The 6176-nt window shown below is 41.4% G+C and overlaps 1 non-coding gene across 1 annotated transcript; it reads right to left on the minus strand.

Annotated features, from left to right (window-relative positions):
• Window positions 1–291: 291 nt before the first annotated feature.
• Window positions 292–396, minus strand: LOC125499198 (small nucleolar RNA R71). The gene has a single exon (XR_007275915.1). It is a non-coding gene; the product is annotated as a small nucleolar RNA R71 (small nucleolar RNA).
• Window positions 397–6176: the final 5780 nt, after the last annotated feature.

Below are 6176 nucleotides of genomic sequence, written 5' to 3' on the forward strand. Positions count from 1 at the left end.
TATTACTACTACTCACTTTGATGTAAAGTCCCATGTGATCCACATGGTGCAAAATAATCATTTAGTGGGCTCAAACATGAAGAACCACATGCTCATCTGTAGAAATTCCTGCAATATTGTGCTACACAAAAAATCGCAAATGTATCTCTTGATTATATTAGTTTTATCTTATTCTGATTTTCACTTAGCAGAAAAGCTTTAAAGGGGTATAATAGAATCACAAAATCTATCACTACCTGGGACGATCTAAGTCATTTCTGGTTCGGCTTTATTCATTCTCCAAGCCTGCATATATGAGACACCAGATCACTACATTTTCGCAGGAGCCAGGGGAGTCCCTCTATGAAGCCTGGGAACATTTAAGGATTTGCAGCGTTTGTGCCCCCATCATGGTCTAGAAACTTAGTTTCTCACTCAGGTCTTCTACAACGGTACAAACTCAGACACCCGAAGATTGGTAGATAGAGCTGAAGGGGGAGTTTTCATGGCGCAAGACCTTACTGAAAGCTATGATTTTCTGGAGCATTTGGTAGCAAATCAGTGGAACAATGTTCGTGCTCCTGTTAAGAAAGGTGACAAACATGATGTGGAGGCTTACTCTCTTATCATAGGCAAACTAGCAGCATTAATACAAAAGATAGACCACTTGCAATTAGGTGGTTCTACACCTACACCTATTCTTGTCATGGCTAGCTAGTTGTTCGAGTGTGAGAGGAGTTATCTATGACACTTGCGGTATTGTTGGACACTATTTGCAAGAGTGTTCATCTGTTTCTGGAAGGTCATACGATCAAGTAAATGCACTCTAAAGCCAATAACGACCCCAAGTCAATCCCTACCCCACCACATATAACCCTGGGTTGCGGCATCATCCCAAACTGTCTTACCATAATACTAATGTGTTATTTGCAACCATCTCCTTATCAACAGTCCAACATTGCGACTAATAATCCACCTGGATTTCAACTAGATGGCAATATCAACAACCACAAATAATGTCCCCACCTACAGACATTGCAGTGACATTACTGAAAAACATGATATGGGATATGCATAAAGGGCTTGCTACCTTCCAGTTCCAATTTGAGGCCCTCCATACTCACAATAAGATGCTAGAAACACAAATGTCACATATTGCTAGTTCGAGATCCTAAAGCATATGGTTCTTTCCCATCGAACCTCATCCAACCAAGGGACACTATGAATGATATTACCATAGCAAGTGGAGTGCAGTATGATGCCCCGATAATGCTAGAGGTGGAATTTCAGTCCTAAGAAACCACAAGAAGTGCTTGAGGATGCTAAACCTCAGGAAAAGCGAAGATATGTGGAAAAGACTAAATAGGTGACTAAGGAGAAAACTATGACTCTAGTAATCATGCTACCATTCCCCAATCGGATGCTCAAAAAGAAGCCTGATCACGAGTATGGTAAGTTTATATAGGTGGTAAAGAATCTGCAGGTAACAGTTCCTTTTACCGAATTATGAAATCAAGTGTCTGCTTATTCTAAATTTATTAAAGAACTTTTAATGCGGATGAGGACCCTCAATGAGGTGGAAACTATGACTTTTACTGCTGAATGTCGTGCCCTTTTACAAAACCAGCTTCCACCTAAATTGAAACATCTAGGAAGTTTTTCCATCCCATGTAACATTGGCACCATATTTATTGATAATACTTTACGTGATTTGGGTGCTAGTGTGAGTGTCATCTCTCTTTCCATCTACAAACAACTAAACATGGGTGACTTAAAATGTAATACTATTACTATGCAAATGGTTGACCATTCCGTGAAATACTCCTAAGGTATATTAGAGGATGTTCATGTTCGAGTAGGTAAATTATTTATCCATGTGGACTTTGTTATACGGACATGGAAGAAGATACCCAAACACCCATTATCCTTGGGTGACCATTCCTCCACACTATTGGAGCTGTCATAGATGTTAAAAGTGGGAAACTAACATTCTGTAGGGGATGATAAGGTTATTTTTACCCCGACCAACGCCCCTAAAAGCCCAATGTTAGAGGAAGCATGTTATAGAGTTGATGTCATTGATAAATGGACCCGTGATGCATGCCCCATACCCTCTCATGTGATACTTCACAGGATGTGCTTGTCTTGATGCCTGTTGCAGGACAAGAAAATTTTTTAATGGTCCTAAAGACACAAAGCACTACAATTGGGTATAACACTCATGACTTGATAAGAATAATCCCTGACTTTGATATGCATCGAATTCATCTACAAGAGGGGCACCACCCTAGAGGGTCAACGTCTATTGAATCCGAATACTCCAGAGGGGTCAATAAAGAAGATATGAAACTGTTTGATGCAGGTTGATGGACACCGGAGCTCCATGCCTCTTTCATTTCCATTATTGCAATGAGGTCATTACCATGTTCAGCTTGGGGGAGGATTTCTGTAATTATTTCTCTCTCTTTTATTGTTTTCTAGTTTAGTCAAGTTAGTTTAGTTGCTTTAAAAAAAAAAAGGAAAAATCACAAAAAAAAAAATTGTAAAATTAATCTGCCCCGTACTTTATTTCGAAAAATTATTTTACTCTCTATACTATATACTTGGGCATTTGTGATTGTCATCTGATCTCTGATTGCCTTGATCTTGAGTGAATTTTGATGATAACTGTTTATGCTAAAAAATTTCACTTTTGATGAAATTGAAGTTTGTGGGACGTGTCAACCAGATGATGTTAAAGTCGATGCGACAAGAGAATGCAAAGGGGAGTCAAAGGGGATGAACACACAAAAGTGGTGACGCGGAAAACCCCAATGAAGATGGGTAAAAAACCGCGGGTGGTTGGAGATCCACCAAACTAATATAGTTCACTATCTTTCTTCGTGACTAATCGTCGTTTACAAGAATGCTTAGTTCACTCTAATGTCTTTCTCACAATGTTGCAAAAAACATGACAATGACCTCTCTCTCTCTTTTATATGCCTTCTCTTTTCTTTGGCTTTTCCCCAACGATACAAAAATAAATCTACTCATTATTACATTTATTTTTGTGCTTCAATCACGGTGATCTCCTTCACTTATGCTCCAACGTCTTGACTCACGCTCCTCAACGACTGAATTTATGGCTTGTTAAACTCCTTCCCTATTTAGCCGGACCGTTACTTATTTAATGCCTAAGCTCTAATCTCGCGTCTTCGGGTCTAAATTTCTTCGTCACTACGCCGCATGGCGTCATGTCATCGAGTCATCGCGTTGTTGCGTCAATGTCATCCTGTCAAAAAATTCAGCCATAACAGTTTACCCCCAATTGTTGAAATCGGGGTGACACAAAACCCATGAGACAATTGTAAAAAATTTCTTAAATTAAAAGAAACTCTGTCTAAATCATTAGGAAATCAAAAGATCATAAGATAAGTCTTTGCTTTTGTCAATTTATAGAAATCCAAAGGGGACACAAGGAAGGAAAGGAGATCCGTTTGAGCAGTTTATTTTTGGTAGTTCAAGAGTCACCAACTGCAAAAGGTAGTTTTTGTTTAAATTGTCGTTTTAATTATAACCGTTGGTCCAATTGCCATGATTACTTCTAGTTGGCATAAATAACTAAGGCGGTTTTTAAATAACTCAATCCTCACTTCCAATTTTATCAAATTCTTCTCTTCTTTAAGTAAGGCAACTTCCTTAACTTTCATTACTCTCTCCGCCGGAAAAATCGATCGTTTGACACCAGGTAATTTCATACTTTTTCGCTTTTCCCTTTAATTCGCTCTACTAATTCTACTGTTTTCATGGCACCTAGTAGACGTGGCATTAGGACCTTTGTAAAGAACCAAGAAAATTCGAAAGGGAAAGAGAAAGCTGTAGATCCGAGGGTAGAAAATGAGGATTAACTGTCAACGATGTCAGAGGAGGACCTTTTAAGGTTCTTAGACTTAGGGAATTTTCCCGAAAGCATTGTCATTAGGAACGCTGAGTCTGACGAACCACCAGAATTATGTCCTCACAAATGGGTAGTGCTCTATGAATACCCTTTCAAAATAGGTCTTAGACTTCCCTTCACCCCTCTGGCAAGGGATCTGATGCAAATTTACCAAATCAGTCCTGGGCAAATTATGCCCCAAGTCTGGAGGTTTTTTTGTGTCATCGACAAGGTGACAGCGTCATGGGAAGAGGCCTTCACCCTTCACGACCTGCTGTTACACTACGAAATTAGGGTTAAAGCAAAAAATGGATAGCCCTACATGCAAAAGCGAGGTTAGAACCTCTGGTCGGGAGAATTCAATCAAATGACAGGGGTTGGAAGAAGAGGTTTGTTTTTGTGAAGAGGTCGTCGCTAGGAGAAGCCGGGACGTCTTTGGTTGGCGGCTGGAATACCGAAGGTGTGTTTAATTTCAGTCTTTTAAGTTTGTGCTGCGTCGTTAACACCACTCCTACATCGTTTTCACTGCAGGTCTTAACCCTAAACTATTATCGCATCGCGACGGGTCTCAGAGTCTTTGTGACAAGTTTCTGAAGGTGCCGGAGGAAGATAGGCAGTTCAGAAGGATTTTATTTGCTTCTCAAGACAGTTGTTCATCTATGGCATCTGGTTAGTCTATCTGTCTTTTATTTAAGTAGGACTTTCCAAGGAGGACCTTGCGTTACTAACTCTGGTACTCTTGAACAGGTTCATCACAGTCACGTCCTAGGGGGAGTTTGGATGGTCAGGTGCTAGCTGAGATGCTGCGCAAACGTAAGAGGGAGTCTTCTGCTGATGCGACGTCCCTGTCGTCAGCGTCAACAAAGAAGGACACAGCAGTCGTCGTCCATTTGGACGATGAACACGACGTCGCGTCTAAGACGCGCAAAACTGATTTCCTGGCCCCTCCAGACAAGAGCGGGCCTTCCTACTCTGTGACCGTCCCTAACGACTTCATGTCGTTGGAGAGGTCCATATGGCCCGAGGCTGACAGGTTCCTTTTTCCCAGCGCCATGGAGAGGATCAAGGACCATACTCTTCCTCGCATGATGTCAGACGGGCTAGAACTTCTATTTCAGGTATAGAAGTTTGTTTTTCCTTTGCGACACTAATATGCGATTTATGATAGTGACTTACGACTCTCCGAATGACACGCATCGTATCTTTTCTTTGCAGTCCTCTCAACATCTCCTGATGGCTAAGAGGGAAATTTCATCTCTGCTAAAGGGTCATCTGACCATGAAACAGAGAATGGAGAAGGCTGAAATGGACGCAAAGTCCAAAGACGCTGAAGTGGAGTCTTGCAAGAAGACTATGAAGGAGATGGGGGACACTCTGAAGAAGAATGGAGAGGAGCTGGAAGAGATCAGGCAGAAGGCGGCTCAGTTGGAAGAGTCTTCGCATGAGGAGATCATGGCACTCCAGGCTTCCATTGACGCACAGAAGAACGAGCTTGACATGCTCGAGGCTGAAGTAACAACAATGGTTAGGGCCAAGCTGATGCACCAGTTTCTGATGAATAAGACAGCATCATGGACGCCGCAAAAGGACCTTGACCTATACATCCAATTCATGGGGTCAATGAAAGATCTTATGGATGAGGAGGACTTAGCTGCGACGGCGGCTTCTTCATCAAAGGTTGATGAAAACGCCCCGTCTTGTGCTGGGTTCATAGCGTCAGATGTGCCACCTGACCCTGAGATTGAGAAGGAAACCCCACCACTATCTTGCCAGCTGAAGCGTCAAAGGAGAAGGAAGCTGAGAAGATCCCTGACGTTTAATTTCTTAGTCCCTTACGTCATGCCTCTATCGTTTAAACTTTTAATCAAACTATGTTTTAAGTCACTCAAGGGAGTGACTGTTTGTACTATACTTTGGGTCACCTATGGGGGTGACCATAACTCTTTTAATTTCTATCGTTTACTTTGTTACTTTTGAATTTTTAACATAGATAATCTTATGCCTCTACTGTGTGTCACATGCATGTGTCTCAGTCGTTACTCCGACGTTTCTAGAGGATTAGTCAGGCGTCCAGTAGGCCATCTTTGGTCGCTCGGACATATCGTTTGGACTTAATAAAAGTCATCATTGGTTATTCAGACGTATCATTTGGACTTAATAAAAGTCATCATTGGTCGTTCAGACGTATCGTTTGGACTTACTAAAAGTCATCATTGGTCGTTCAGACGTATCGTTTGGACTAAACGACTTTTAGAATACACATAGGAAATACATAAAACTT

This window comes from Beta vulgaris, chromosome 6, assembly GCF_026745355.1.
Source record: "Beta vulgaris subsp. vulgaris cultivar EL10 chromosome 6, EL10.2, whole genome shotgun sequence".
Taxonomy (NCBI): Eukaryota; Viridiplantae; Streptophyta; class Magnoliopsida; order Caryophyllales; family Amaranthaceae; genus Beta; species Beta vulgaris.